Raw genomic sequence first — 15,700 nt, 5'->3', positions numbered from 1 at the left:
GGGGGGCTCGAGTTTCGTTACGCCACTAGTGCACGCGCTCTTCAACTCACACACTCATGAATGTTCGGTGCCTCGAAGCCCTTAGAGGGGGCAGACGTCAGTCGGGGCTTAAGTGGGCCACAGTTTGGAAAGAGGGGCGTAAGGGCGTGGGGGGTGGAGTGATGAGCCAGTTGAGGGGGGCGGTCAAGGGGCAGTTACTATTGGGGCCACCCAGGACGACGCCTGGTAAATAAATCTCGCTGACAGATCATGTATTCGCTAATAATTACCTCGCACCCGGCTGTGACCTCCCTGCACGTCACAGCACATAGTCGTGCTGTCTGTCTGCCTTGCGTTTAGAATCGCGATTTTCGAACGCAATCAACACTTTTACCTGTGTTTTCCTTCTTCAATTAATAGGCAACTTTGAAAGAATGTTTTTACTTCTACATTTAGTCCGGGGCTGCATGCAGGCTTTGTTGTGTTTCCTTATACGGTTTATCGACGAGAAGGTGTCTCTGAAGACAAGCAAATTCAATTTTAAAAAACTGAAATAAAGTCTGCATGGGTATTAGGTTTGATTCGAAAAGTTCAATAATAATGTGGGAGAAATCTCGGCTCCAGCGGCAGACAGACAGACTCCAGGCCGGCTGCCGGCAGAAGGTGGACAGCGTGTGCCGAAGTTAACAGCATGTCTATCTCTTAAATATTTAGCAGACGCAGGGACCGCCTGTTATTGGGCAGCTCTGGTTGTGGGGGGTCGGGCGGCCACTCCCTCCCGCTCTGTTTTCTCTTCCAGGGATCCCTGGATTTCACAGCGCATTCCTGCATGGCTGCATCAGCCCTGGTCCGGAGCCAAGCCCGGGGTGTTTGGGAAGCAGACTCTGCGCGCGGGGTGTGCTTCCTGCAGTGAGACAGCGCCCCCTGCAGGCAGACACGGGTTAATGGGCGCCCAGGGTGAGCACGGTTTTAATTCCTCCTCAGACTCACCCATAGGCTCGTCTGCGTGTGCCAGTGTGGGCGCACTGCAGCTCTGGCGCACACTGGGAGGAAGATACAGGCAGGAGGGCGTGGACACTCACAAAAATCACCCTGCCTGCGAGCAGGAGCACGCCTGCCGCCCACCCACACGCCCTGCAGTGCAAAATCTGGAGGCATGGCTGGAGAAAATAAAAATTCTGAGTTTGGCGGATGGGGTCTTCTTCCGGGGTGTGACCCACCTTCCCCCTCTACAGAGCTGGAAAAGTAACTATTGTCAAAAAAACATAAGCAGGGCACAGCAGCAGTTGACAGAGGGGGATTCCCTCAAGAGAAACGCCTCCCTAAGGTGGGGGAGGGTAAATGGAATCTGTCATGTATTTTACAGGTGTATACATTAGTGTGCACGTGGGTGTGCTCGTCTTCAACAATAAGAATCTCGAAGACACGTAAAGGAAGCACTCCCCCCCCCCCCCCCCCCCCCCCCCCGATTCCAAAGGGGTCCCCCTCTCCCAGGTCGAAGGCACAGAGCCTTGGTACGGTAACCAGAGGGCTCTGCCAAGCAGACTGGGGAAATTACGAGTGATACTTGTTTTTAAAAATAATCACCCCCCCCCCCCCTAGAAAAGATAAAAAATAAAAAAGAGAGCGAGTTGTCTTGTGGGAGGTGGGGTGGGGGGTGGCACCGAGGGAGGGGGCCTCTGCTAACTTGTCAGGCAGATTAGAACATAGTGTGGATTCTCAGAGCAGATGGCGCTTTAAAGAGACAGGGAGGGGGAGGGGGAGCGAGCAGGAGACTGTCAGCATCTGACTGGGGGCAGAGGGGAAGCAGGGGAGAGGCGCAGACGAGAGGAGACGGAGGGAGGAAGGAGGCAGAAACAAGGGAGGGGAGAAGAAGAACCAAAAAAAAGCGTCACACTGGCCGAGGAAGCAGCCTCGCAGCTCCGAAGGATGCGCACGACCCCCCGGGCTCTTCTGGCCTCCGGTGACCGCAGCAGGGGCTGGGGTCCTGCAACAACCGAGCTGCGGGAGGCCGGGGGAGCGGACTCTCCCTGAAGGCACTGCGAGAAGCGTGGAGTGAGGAGAGACAGCGCGACAGGACCCCACAGCAGGACCTGAGCGCCCCACAGCAGCGGAGAGCGGGGGTACCAGAGACAGAGCACGGGGGCAGGAGGAACCGAGGGGGCGCCCTGGCATCGGAGCCCAGGGGAGGAAGGCACAGGTCCCAGACAGCGGGGCTCGGAGCCTGGAAGGGAACGGAGCGCGAGTGCCACAGCGCTAGCGCCTGGGACAGCAAGCTGGGCTCCCACAGCATCAGATCTCTGAAGGACGGGAAGACAGAGCGCCACAGCATCCGAGCACGGTGCCGAAACCACAGCGCTAAAGGCTCAGAGGCTGGTGGGACAGAAGCACAGAGGTCCCCAGAGCCTGGGGCAGAAAGTCTGAGCGCGTCAGCACCGGAGTATAGAGAGATACTACTCGTCAGAGCCTGGAGAGACAGAAGGACGCTGCGCCTCAGCATCAGAACCTGGACAGACAGAAGGACGTAGCGCCTAAGCTTCTGAACCTGGAGAGACAGAAGGACGTAGCACCTAAGCTTCTGAACCTGGAGAGACAGAAGGACATAGCGCCCAAGCGTCAGAGCCTGGAGAGGCAGCAATACTACGCTCAAAACGTCAGAGCGCAGAGAGGCAAACATACTGCTCTCCAGACGTCAGAGCCCAGAGAGGCAGAAAGACAGAGCTCGTAAGCATCAGAGCCTGGAGAGGCAGAAGGACAGAGCTCGTAAGCATCAGAGCCTGGAGAGGCAGAAGGACAGAGATCGGAGGCAGAAAGACAGAGCTCGCAAGCATCAGAGCCTGGAGAGGCAGAAGGACAGAGATCGGAGGCAGAAAGACAGAGCTCGCAAGCATCAGAGCCTGGAGAGGCAGAAAGCTCGACTTCCGAAGAAGTTGTTGGTCAGTTTGTGTGATTTGAACTTTGGCGTAATCATTTCTCGGCAGCTCTCGCCCTGCTGCTGAGATCGCAGACCCCCCCGGGGCTGGATGTCTGGGCAGGTGAGGGTCTGAAGGATGATGCGTAAGGCGGAGGGGGCTGGTGGCTGTCCGCGGGAGAGGAGGTGAAGCAGGCCCCCGGGGGTTCAAACTCTTCTAACCAAAGACCTGCGCGTCCCAGGACCCTGGATTTACAAACCCACGCACACCCGAGAGTTCCTTCCTGGCTGCGCAGAGGGGCAGCTGGGGGCCGAGCCCGAGCGGAGGGGCGAGCAGCGCCGGAAGGCTGCCGGGGCGGCAGGAGGCGCTGGGATCGGCGGGGACCCGCAGCCGGATTCACAGCTGTCAAGTTCGGATCCACTGCCTGGGAACATGGCCGGAGGACAGATGCTCCCGCAGCCGGAGTGATTCCCTGAGCTTTAATCCTCCGTTCCCCTCACCGGACACCGGAATCCTGAGCCCCCGCGTCCCCCCTGCTGGGGGATTCACCATTATCTTCTTTAGAAAGAATTCCCGGATTTCCTATCTTTTTTTCTCCGATTGTGAAATTACCTCACAGCCCATCTCGACCTCAGGACAGTAAGTCACTGTTTCACTATATCTTCTAGGTTAATAAATGTCATCTCGTTTATCACTGTCAGCATCACACCTATTTCCAGTTGTTTTCAGGATTGGCTGGAAGTGCTTTCGCGAGGCACTGGTATGTATATAGCGCTAAAGCTGGGGGTTATCGAGGTGCTATGTCGCTAAGTTACCTCAGCGCATTGTGCGCTTGCTGCCAGGCGAGTGTGTGTGTCAGATCAGCTTTGGACATTCGAGTTCCATCCTTATGATGCCGACACATTTGATTCAACTGGTTTAATAATATTCCCATTAAAAAAGTTATATTTTTTATTAGCAGTTGTCTAGCGCCGAATCTGTCATCGGTATGGTATCACAGCGCCTTTCGACAGTGCATGGATGTGTTTCCGACGTTTCCACCGCAGACAAGTGTCTGATTCAGTTTAGTGATGTGGGCAGTTATTGGGGTGGGTTAGGTAGTTTTAGCAAGTTGTAGGTGCTTCTGGGGGGCGAGAGAAGGGTGTATTCAATGGCATGCATATATCCGCGGTCGGGATTGGAGCGCCTTGCGTGACAGGTGTGTATGCGCATTAAGCACCTATTGATGGGTGTCTGAATTGCTAAATAATTACATAGTGGGCGCTGTCGATTATATTGCCATATTTTTGCCCTTAAGTGTGCCTAAAGCGCTTTAGCGAAAGGAAGCGCTATATAAATAATAGTGCATCATTGTTTCTCCTCCTCTTCGGTGTGGTGGGGGCTATAGTCGGCTTCTCTGAGCAGCATCCCTCCTATATGGCTACAACCCCTGCAAAATAACCCCCCCCCCCCCCCCCTGCCTTTCCTTGTAAGGGCAAGGCATCTGTGGGACGCTTCCTCGGGCTGGACACGGCCTTTAGGTGCGTTGTATGCACTTCCATCCAGTGGCTCGGGATTCCGAGGGACTATAGGCAGAATGTTACAAGAAACTCAAGTCAGAGGGGCTGCAGTGACGCTTTAGCCACACGAGGGATAGGATCACATGCAGGCCTATCGAAGGAGCTATCATGGTTTTAACAAAGGAACCGGCGTGGTTCGCAAAACAAGAACTTATCAGTACAAAAATCCCAGCTCTGTCAGTACACAGTGTGATCTTCTGCACAATGAGTGGGGTGTGGATGGGGCTTGGCAGCTGATCCGCCCCGAGTGGACAGTATCAAGGAGGGAGGGTGGGGGTGCTCTTTCACGTCTAATATTTCAGGAGCATCGTTTGGCACTCGTGCTCTCATTGGCATACATGGTTTAAAATGGGAGGATCTCCGTTAATTAATCGAGGGAACTGTGCCCCTTTTTCAAGAAATGGAAACAATAAAAAATGGACAGAGTCTAGCGGTGAAACCACAGATTCCGACGCTACCAGCACCTTGATTCATTTCTCCGTTTACACCCTTGACCAATCTGTGTTCCCTTTCTAGACAAAATGCTTTACTTTTTTGTCTTCTAAAATATTGGGAGTTTCCAAGGGCGATTCAGTTTGCAGCGTGTGATACAGAGGAAATGTGGTGCATTCAATCATTCATTCTGCTTTTCGAAAGGTGTGTGAAGTGACGAACCTGTGCCGCTCCGTGCTAGTGTGCGTGGGCACACAGGCCAGTGTTTTTATTGTGCTGCCTGGTGAGAAATGAGGGGAAAGCGCCTAGAAAGGATGCTCCCCAGCTGGAGACCCGCACACCTTGACAACCCTGTGCAGAAGGAGCTCAGTCCATTTAAAAAAGCAAGCAGGCCCTGTTGCCATGCGCACTTCCGCCCAAGAATGCCCAGATTCCAGATTTCATTGTGCCACACACTGTCTCACAAAGATAGCGCGGTCTGAAGGAAGTGACGCTGCTGTCAGCCGAGGACAGGTGCTCATCGAAGACGTGCAGTGACAGAGTGGGCGCAGGCCCGAGCTTTGAGTGGCATGGTTGTGTGCAGGAGGAACGTTAAGGTCATGTGCGTGGGTTGAAGCTAGCTGACTCCCTGTGCCAGGCAGGGACGTTTTAAGGAATGGGCAAGTGGGCAATTGCCTTGGTCCCCCACCTCCCAAGGGCCCCCTCCGAAAGTGAACTTTTCTCTATTTTACTTTTTTCTATTTCCCCATCTCAGCCTTTAACACATGATTCAATTTTGTTTGCCATTGTGGAACTTGCATTAGCAGAAAGTGTGTAATATAATTCAGTTATTCCCAAAAGTGGCCCCTATAATATTTTTTGCTCAGGGTCCACTAAATTCTTAAGGCAACACTTGTGCCAGGGTGCCAGAAGAGTGGCTGTCCCATCTTGTGCATAGGGCAGGAGTCATTAGTCATTTGTAGGCGCAGCTATTGTGTTGCACGCTTTTATGTAGCGCACGCCTGCTATTTACGTGCTTCCCTGCGCTAGTGCAGTTCGCGGACTGTTTGTGGGTTGCGCACCATGGACCACCAACGGGTCAGTAGCCATTAGATGGGTGTTCACATACCCCTTCACAGCCGCGGCCAGCAGTGGGAGTACCTGCAGGGCGGTGACGTGGAGAAGGGCAGGGTGGGGGGTAGAAATGTATGGATTACGGAGCTTCCCAGGTAAGTAAACATTTAAATGAATTTTGTTGAGTTGAGTGCACTGCATCCCCAAATGCGATGCAGTGCGCACACCGAAATTTGTTTTATTTATTTAAATGTTTACTTACATGTAAAACTCCGTAATCCATACATTACTACCCCCCACCCTGCCCCCCCCTCCCCACATCACCCCCCTACAGGTACTCCCACTGCCGGCCGCGGCTGCCCCTTCATCCAATGAGTGCGTACAAAGTGCTGTGGGTAATGTCTAAATTCGCCCGTAATACTTCGATTTTTGCTTTCTTCGTGCTTTGTTTCTTGTGATGGTGTGATTAAGTCACTAGCCATGTGTCACGAGCAGAATCTCGATTAACCGTACTTTGTGTCTTAGATAAATTGCTTTACTTCCATGTTCCTCTGTTCCTTGATCTAGCACAACAGGAGGTGCCTAGAAATAGGTTAAACCTAGCTACTAGCCGCTATGCAGTCACATCTATTCTCAGCAGCAAGTGAACGTGGAGCTCGGTGAGAGATGCGACTGACAGCTCGTGACAGGATGTTGTTAAACTTCTAGTGAATGGCCTTACAATGCTTTTCGTTCATGTATGATCGTAAGGAATCGGGGATAGTTTAACACTGGGGTTTGTGGACACGGGGTGTAGCTTGGGAAGGAGGTGGGTGTTTGGGGGTTCACACCCCCTCAATAAATGTATTTTCTGATAAATAGTTGAGTACAGGTGCTTTCAGTCTGGTATGGTGAGATGCCTTACGGATTTCACCAGGAATTTTTACATACACTCAGACAAAAAAAACACACATCCTCTCCTTTTTGAAAGTGCTAACAAAATTCGTTATTTTACAAAATATTGTGTTTTTTCTCTTAGTACTCCTACCAATCCGCATTCCTCTCCCTTTTCCACTGCTCTTAAGACCCTCTCATGCGCCCTGCTTGTCTTATAATGTATTTTAACATTATATGCCAGTGTGATTGTTGGAAAATCTGAGGCTTACACCCGCCTCCCCTCTCCAATCTTACAGACCAAGCTACGCCCTGTTGTGGACAAAACAAAACACTCAACAAAAGGACTCAACAGCCTGTGGCTATGCCAGTACAGAAGGAAGGGTTTACCAGGCTGCCGCCACATTGTATCACAAGGGCGTCTGAATACTTCACAAGCAGCTGCCACCTGCTTTGTAAGTTACCGTTGTGATGTCAATCGGGATACTCACAATACACGGCCTTACAATGAACCCCTATTGTGATGTCATGGCACGCGCTTATGATGTGTTATTCATAATGGAGCGCATTGTGAGATTTCATGCTCCCACAAACAGTTGCGTGAGGTATACAAGAGGTTCACCTACGGGTGCTGTGAAGGCTCATTTCCTTCAGGTATTATCTGAATCTGGCCTGTACGTGATGGAAGATCAGCGTGACATCACAATCGCTCTGCAGCAAGAACAGGTGCAGCTTGTCTTTCAATCAGTGTCACCCGTGCTGCTGTGATGATGTCAGGAAGACCCGCCTTTCTGGGGCCATGGATTCTTCCTGCTGTGGTGATGCCACGGATGCCCGCCTTTGTGGTGACGTGGATTCTTCCTGCTGTGATGTCACAGATCGCCTTGTGAGCCTGCCCAGTTACGTCATAATACTGCCTATCAATAGCTCATGCAGTAAAGTCACGCTGCCTGCTGCTGTGATGTCACAAAGCTTCTCTCTGATTTAAGCATCCCTGCATTGACGTCATAAAGCTCCAGCTCTGAAGTCCTCTCCCAAGCTGTCAATCTACCATGTGTTCTGATGTCATAAAGACTCGCTGTGTTGTAATAATGCTCCTGTGCCGTCATAGTGGTGTGTATCGTGAGGTCATAAAGCCTCCCTGCTGTGATGTCATATATACTCCATACTGCTCCTCTAGCAGCGACACTTTAAATTAACTGAGATGGGCACGGTTTCTTGGCACGGAGGATGGAGGGGCACTCCTAACATTTCCTACCTCCCAGATCTTGCCAGGCTTGCGCCCTCATGCGCCTCACCCCCGAGGACGGTCTCCCCTGTGCATCACTCACTCGTGAGCTGCTGTCAAGGGGGCAGTAGGCGTGACTCGCTGCCAGGCCTCCCGGGCGCTCTACCTGCCAGGTGCGGCACACCCCCGGAAACACCTGCCACCCCCGGCAGCGGCTGGCACTTGGCAGCTCTCCTCCGCGGCGCGTGGGTGTGCCGCATCTGCCCGCGGGGGGCTCTGCAGCTGCCTGTCGCTGCGGAGGCCCTGAGTGTACCGTCAGCAGAGCAGGCAGAAGCGGCAGCTTTCCTCATCCATCACCTGCTTGGCGCTGCGAGGCGCGGTCTAAGCGCGATCAGGGCGCTTCTCTGCCTATGATGCGCGCCCACCCCCGTAGAGCGTGTGGGCGCTGACCCCCGATTTCCACCCTTGGTGTTTCGAGGAAATAACACATGGCTTGAAATTGGAAAGCGAGAAAACAACATACACTTTTGTCCTCTTATGCGCGAGGCGCTCTGGTGGCATACGATGCCACGAGACTGAAGGTGCCACATGTATTTTTTATTTACGGCTTTTATTCAGGAGAAGTCCCGAGGAGGAAGCAGCAACGCATATAACACACAATGTTTCTATTGCTATTTTATTTTGGATTTTTTTTAGCGCAGCGTTCAACAACTTGGCTTCTTGGTGCTTTGTATATAACTCAGCGACACGATCCAGGCCTTATTGGCTAAGGGTTGGATGCTGTGTTCATTAAGTGATAATATCCGAGTCCTGGTCTCGCATTGCTTGATCTTGTACTCGGGGGTCTGGTTGTGAGACCATGGAAGCGGCCGGAGTGTTGTTGAGTTTGTCAAGGAAGCAAAGAGAGCGCACCCTGCTTGCGACCGAGCCGACCCAAGGGTGGGGTGTCGGGATGTCCCTCCCCCCCCCCCCCACGGCCTGCGGTCTGCTATATTTGATATGTGGTTTAGTTTTCTGGAGTACGTTGAACGTGACTGTCACACGTCTCCTGTCACAGTTCGAGCCTCAGAAGGCACTGACAGCCTGAAGTGCTTTTCATTATGTGACGTCACAGCCACGCCCGTTCCCCTCAGTGATGTCACAACGCCGCAAGCTGTTAGTGACCTCACAATCCCCCACCACTGTTCCATTTCCAAGTAGTGGTTTTACACCTCTGCCTCTTAGTTCATTGGCATTTGCATGCCCCCTTCTCTGCCCCTGCCCTAACACTTCCCTCACCTAATCACCCATATCACAACCTCCCCCGTCTCTTTACTCAGTGACAGCACACCTCCCACTCACTTCACAAGCTCCGCCTCTTTATTCACTGGCATCACCACCCCTATGACCGAACACCTCCAAGGAACGACCTCATAGCCATTAGTTCAGAGCTATCATAACCATCCCAGCTTTTCTTCAGCGTCACATCTCTCCGCTGCTCCGGTGAATGACACCACGCGCTCTCAGACGTCAGTGAGATCATAGCCTCGTGTGTCCCTCAATTATAGCGCACCCTCTTCCTTCAGTGACGCCGTTTCCCTCAGCCACCGCCTCAAAACCTACTCTGCTCTTTCACTGAAAGGCCTCTCTTCATTGATACGTTGCCTCGCTCCCTTCAGTGTGTGTGGAGACTGTGGACTGTGTCGCGAGGACAACCCCCCATGCCCACGGGGACCAGGGTCAGGGTGCGTTATATAAACAGATCCACCCTGGGGCTCTCTGTAACCAAAAGGTATCCTCTTTGTATGAATCGGGGGAAACCCACATCAAATGTAGCATTGAAACCTCCCAATGGACCGTTCACCTTTTGGTTGCAAAAACAGACAAAGGGACTGGAAAAGTTTCTGTTGCTGTTGTGTATTCTTCTGCAATACGAATGCAAATAACAGCGTGACTCATAAAAAGTGCAGACGATGCAGCGCTTAAGTGTGTATATAAACATTTGAGGGTGGATCCACTCAGCCTTTCATCCCCTTAAGGTCGATAAAATGAGTACCATTGAGTTGGGTAACAATAAACGTTATTTATCGCCAATATACCCATGGGTGAACGTGCGCTTTACAAATGCACCTGTTATGTTATGTAAACATTAAAATATATACAAAAGACGCCATAAATTATACTTGGTTCATATGCCAGGATTGACAAATATGCATGTGCCTGCAACGTAGCATGGTGCGGATCAACAATAATCAAAGAACCAAAGGAGATATATGTCGACGTTTCGACCCCTTGTAAGTAAAGGGGTCTCTTCAGGACACGCCGTCTGGCTCAGTATCTGTATGATTCCCGAGACAGAAACCAGAACACCCATCAGTCTGCATTGCAAGACACAGTTGTCTGTGTGTTATCTGCTGTGTGCATTACCAGATGACTCACTAATATACACCAGAGAAGGGTGTATCCGAAACGTCGACATATATCTCCTTTGGTTCTTTGATTATTGTTGATCCGCACCATGCTATGTTTGCATGCACATGCATTTTTATAAATCTTGGCATATGAACCAAGGATAATTGATGGCGTCTTTTGTATATATTTTAATGTTGACACACTAGCACTGCGTCGTGCGCACTTTTCATACGTCACACTGTTATTTGCATTTGTATTGGAGGAGAATATACAACAGCAACAGAATCTTTTTGTCTCGCTGTCTGTTTTTGCAACCCAAATGAGAACCGTCCATTAGGATACCTAAATAATGCATACTCTCACTCTCTTCCTTGAGTGATTTCATTGGCTCCCTCTCTTCCTTCAGTGACGTCATACTCTCCCTTAAGTGACTTTAGGTTGGTCTCTTTTTGAAATAACACTTCTAGGATCCCAATGGTTCAATGGCACAACATGCTCGGCTTCCGCAGCTGCAGATGAGACAACCTGGGGCAGGGGCCAGCTCTGAAGCATTCCGTGCAGTCAAACAGATGTAACCTGGCTTGAGAGGTCTCCACAGGGGTGTCAAGATCTTCAAGCTGTAGCCTGACCGCGTCTTCCCTGACCCCAACATGACTCACACACACATCTCGCACAAAGTCAAACTGCTTCTCACCAACACAACAGCATGGGTGGAATCGCTGCCCCTTTTGGGCTCACCTAGACCTTCTGTCCACCCCCTCTGGTCACAGCAATGGTCACTGTTGAGCCCCAAACACCCGTGGACACAGTTGTCCTTCACATGGTGAGTTTAGGAAGCAAACAATCCTACTGTCCCAAATTTACGATACGATTAGAAAGAGGGGCAGTTGTCCAATGCTTCGAGCCCAAACAGATCAAAAGTTCTAGCCACTAGACGTTTTCAGGCAGGGTCCCTGTTCCAGGGTTCGGGCCTGGTCCAAATATTCCTTGACGTTCTGTTTGATAGAACATCCCTCACAGAAACCGAAAGGGCTGATTTTATGATTGGGGTGGGGGGGGGGCTTCAGGCCCATCGATAGCTCTGGAGGGGTCCAGAGTGCTGAAATATTTGAATTATAATGAGGTGACAGCCACACTCTAATAAGATCTGTGCGTCTTTGACCGAATGCTACCAAAATCAGGGTTTTTGTCTATATCCGAGGGTGCTGTGGGCCAAAAGTCAAAAGTGTGTGGGAGAAGTTACTACAAAACCTCCTCTCAGTGTCTTGAGTTATTAGGGGATTACTTTCAGAAAAGACTTCTAGTCAAAATCTATTTCCATCAATCATAATCAAAAATTAATAAAAGTAACAGAAGTCCAAAGACTTTGATTTTTCCTGGTCACAGTTGGATCTTCATGGTACCCCCGGCGTACCGTGGTAGATAGGATTCAAACTCTACCTATTATTGTCTAGAAATCCCAAACGCAGTGGCCCACAGGCGTCTTGGGCTTAAAAAACAACAGTCGCGGCCCGTGGAGGGAGTTGCGGTGGGGCGAAAGGCGGGGCGGGGAGGGGCAGGGTGGGGGTTTTTAGCATCCCCCCTTCCTGCCCCTCCACTGCCCCGCCTTTCGCCCCACCGCAACTCCCTCCACGGGCCGTAGCTGAAAACCAACCTGGTTTGCTAACCCACAGCCTCTGGGAATCTATACCTCGTAAGTCCATGTTTGTGGTCAGAAACATCCAATGATGGGTGTGACCCAAAACCTGAATTATTCCCCTGATGACGCATATTGTCAGATAACAATGGCCCTCAGTCCCTTGAAAACCTCTCTTGCCTGTTGAATATGTTGAGATTTGCTTCTACTCCAGGGTCTGATAGGTAAATTGTGCCCAGATGGACCAAAAGCATGGTAGCAGCCGCTACTGGGTCAGGACACTCATACACAGATGGCAGTCTAGCTGGTGGACCCCTTCATGGGTGGCCAGGGTCAGACGGTTAGAAAGTTAAGGCACAGGGACACACTCAGTCACCGGGCCAACTCAGTTTGGGACCCAGCCATATGCAAATCAGTCTTGACCCAATTCCTCGTGGGAACAGTCCAGCCCGAACTGTCAAGCCAGGTCTTCCCTGGACCGGAAGCAAGCATCCTAGGACAGCACCAGCCAGCCACAGACACAAATCCTAGAAGTAACCTCCCTACAGCAGTGGGTAGATTGTTGGTGCTGTTCTCCTCTCAGTGTGAGGGCTTTCTGGAGGGCTTTGTGGTTCTCTTGGTAGGTTCATCTGGTCTGCAGGGCTGGCTGGAGGTAGAGGTTCCTTGCAGACACAAAACATCCAGCCAGTGGGGGATCAGCAGAGTCTCAGGCAGGCTCTCAGGCAGAGCTGTGGGCCGGAGCCCTGAGGCAATGCGCTGAACACAGCGTAGGAATACACTAGGCAGGTTCACACAAGTTTTGTTTATGTTGAGTTCTTCAGCTGGCTTGGGGATTGGGGGCCCTTAGTCTGTGGCATTGCTTCACAGCTCACTTACAAGCTAATCAAATGTCTTGTTCAAATACTAATCGCCAGCTAATGTAACAGGGACTGGTTTTCTTGGCTTTCTCCCTGCGTGGGGAGAAAAAAGCGAATGTCAGGTCATTGCCCGCATCGCCGGGGTGAAGATGGTGCTTCCCCTGATCACTGGTTTCATTTGATTTGATTTGGCCACGTGCAGGCAGCAAGCTGGGGGGGAAGGTAGCTGCTCAGGTGGTCAATTTTGTGTATTCCAGCAAGACAGCTTGCAGACTCTATCTCTCTATCGGTGAGGAGTTAAGGGGTCCCCAGTATTGAGGGGTAGTTGGGCTATCATAGTCAAGGCAGAATGGCCCACCTGGAGTGTGCAGTCATGTTGCCCCTCCAGATACATATAAAAATGCCTCTAGGCAGCACACATGCAGGTAAAGGATTAAGAGGGGTACACCTTCATGAGCAAATACTGGGGTAACTCCTTTGGGTTCTTCTGTTACCCGGCATACACTAGGGTGCTGTTGCGGTGCCCCCAAGTTGCTTTTGGATGGCTGCGTGGACTAGGGACCCACCCCTGCAAGCCAAAAAGACAAAAACACTGAGGTTAGAAATGCCGGGACGCTGGGCGGCTGTGGTCAGTGGTCCCTCTCCCGGCCCATGTCCAGGGTCCTTGCAGCTGGCTCTGTCCTCTGCTATTGTTGTCTAGAGGTCCCCGTACATGGCATGAGACCTCGGCCAGGCCTTACTTTTGACACAGATCCCAGTGCAGAATGATAGAGGCCACCACAGCTCCAGAGATGCAGCAGCATGCCCTGGCTAGCTGTGCCGTAATGCTGCCAGCACCATGGGCAGAATTAGTATAAGTGTTATTTTGCACACCATGGCAACTCAGTTTGGACCCACCTATATGCCAATCAGTCTTGACCCTTCTCCAATTGCAACAGTCCAGCCCTAACTGGAACACACGCAACCCAAGGCTGTTTTGCTCTAGTTATGGGCTCATTAGCTAGGTACAGCTTGGTTCCAGTGACACAGTGTGCATGGGACCTATGTCTGGGCATACCCGCCCCGCTTAGGGCGACACACTAAAGCATACAAAAAAGTGATGGATGGAATGTTTGAATTATCCTGGGCCACTGGTAATTACTCAGGGCCATTTCCCAATCCACCATTATTTTGCACATCATGTCACCTCAGTTTGGACCCAGCTATATGCAAATGAGTCTTGACCCTGCTCCAATCAGGACAGTGCAACCTGAACTGCCCAGCTCGCTGTGCCACTTGGATCAACCTATACCAGGCAGAAGAGTCCATAATAAGGGCCAAAACAGTCCTGGGTTGCTTGTGTTCTGGTTCAGGGAGGACCTGGCCTCGCAGTTCAGGCTGGGTTGTCCCCATGAGGAACAGGGTCAAGACTGATTTGCATATGGCTGGATCTAAACTGAGGTGGCGTAATGTGCGAAAAATGATGGATTGGGCTGCAGCCCCAAGCAATTGCTAGCGGTTGAGATTACTTTAAGCATTCCGTCCATCGTCTTGTTGTTTTTGCACCGAGAAAGATAGAACAGCTGCTCTGCGTCTTGGGCACTGCTGCTGCCATCATTGGGACAACATCTTCAGCCTGCCGCATTGCCATTAAAAGCCCATGTGCCAGCCTGTGCCAGTCTGTGCACACAGGGAGCCAGGATGAGATCAAGCCCATGTCCTCTTTCTGCTGCGGTCCTTCAGTAAAATTAAGTGATCAATGAATGAATGAATGTCTAGAAAAATTAAAGTATGAGTGTGTGCATGATTTAATGAGTGAATGAACCAGTGCTAGAATGAGTGCATGAATGAGCAGATGCACTTCTAAATGTAGTAAGTACAGCTTGAGATTAAAAAAAAACAGCTGCTAGCGGTCATTGAAAAACATTGAGCATACAGTGCATGCACGCCGTCCCCTAGCAGGCACGTACTATACCTCGCACGAGTGCAGCATGCACTCAGCACACCTAGCATTCACACAGCCATCAGGTAACCTACTAGCTTGCACCCAGCACATTCAGTATTCACACAACACAGGCAGCACACACACAACACACATCCCTTTCACTGAGCTACACAGCATGTGCAACAGACCCCTTCCATTCACACCACGCTAATAATGCCCCCAACACAAGCATGCACTCATGTAGTCCCGTGCCACTCATGGGATGCTTGCATCACTATTATGTCACGCACGAATACACTAGCAGATGCCAGGGCACAATGCCAGATATTGGAGCATATAGTTACCAGTGCATTGCATTGTGAAACACACTGGAGACACAGACTACACCAGCCAGTGTGAATCTCACGTTCACAGATAGACATGGATTATATAGCTAAGAACATCCCATGGACCAGGTCGAATCACAGGGTCACGTGCACCAGTGTCACACACACCTGGAGTACACTGAACTGCATGCAAATAACAAGGACCCCCTGTAATTAGTCTAGAGCTCCTAGGACAGGGTATTATAACAATAGCAGAAAAAACTCCTAGGCAGTACAAATGGTGCAGTTTACATCAACATATTTTCATCATGGCTCAACCGATAGTTTTGAATTCAGTGTAAAGGAGGAACAACTCTTTAAAGCATACAAAATGTCATTGTATTCATATTTTTGTTAAATGAAGGATGCATTTTAAGAATGATTTAAGATACACGATATATTGCAAACCAAATGTGGTACATTCATTGTCTAGTTTGTAGGATTTGGTGAACACTTTGATCTAAACAATGAGAAATACAAGAACATCATAA

General features: G+C 50.8%; 1 protein-coding gene across 2 annotated transcripts in view; it reads left to right on the top strand.

The window, feature by feature from the left end:
• CBFA2T3 (CBFA2/RUNX1 partner transcriptional co-repressor 3) overlaps positions 1–15,700 on the top strand; it is a 364,941-nt gene that overhangs the window by 222,668 nt on the left and 126,573 nt on the right. Inside the window, exon 1 of one of the 2 annotated variants that reach the window (XM_078670372.1) lies at positions 1,757–3,530. The exons of the other annotated variant lie outside the window; for it this stretch is intronic. The gene's annotated coding sequence lies outside the window, so the exon portion shown is untranslated. Of the gene's footprint in view, positions 1–1,756; positions 3,531–15,700 lie in introns of those variants that run through there. 2 annotated transcript variants of the gene reach the window in all.

Source organism: Lissotriton helveticus, chromosome 12, assembly GCF_964261635.1.
Source record: "Lissotriton helveticus chromosome 12, aLisHel1.1, whole genome shotgun sequence".
NCBI lineage: Eukaryota > Metazoa > Chordata > Amphibia > Caudata > Salamandridae > Lissotriton > Lissotriton helveticus.
Note: the sequence above shows the minus strand (reverse complement) of the source record. Positions and strands in the feature narration are given on the sequence as shown.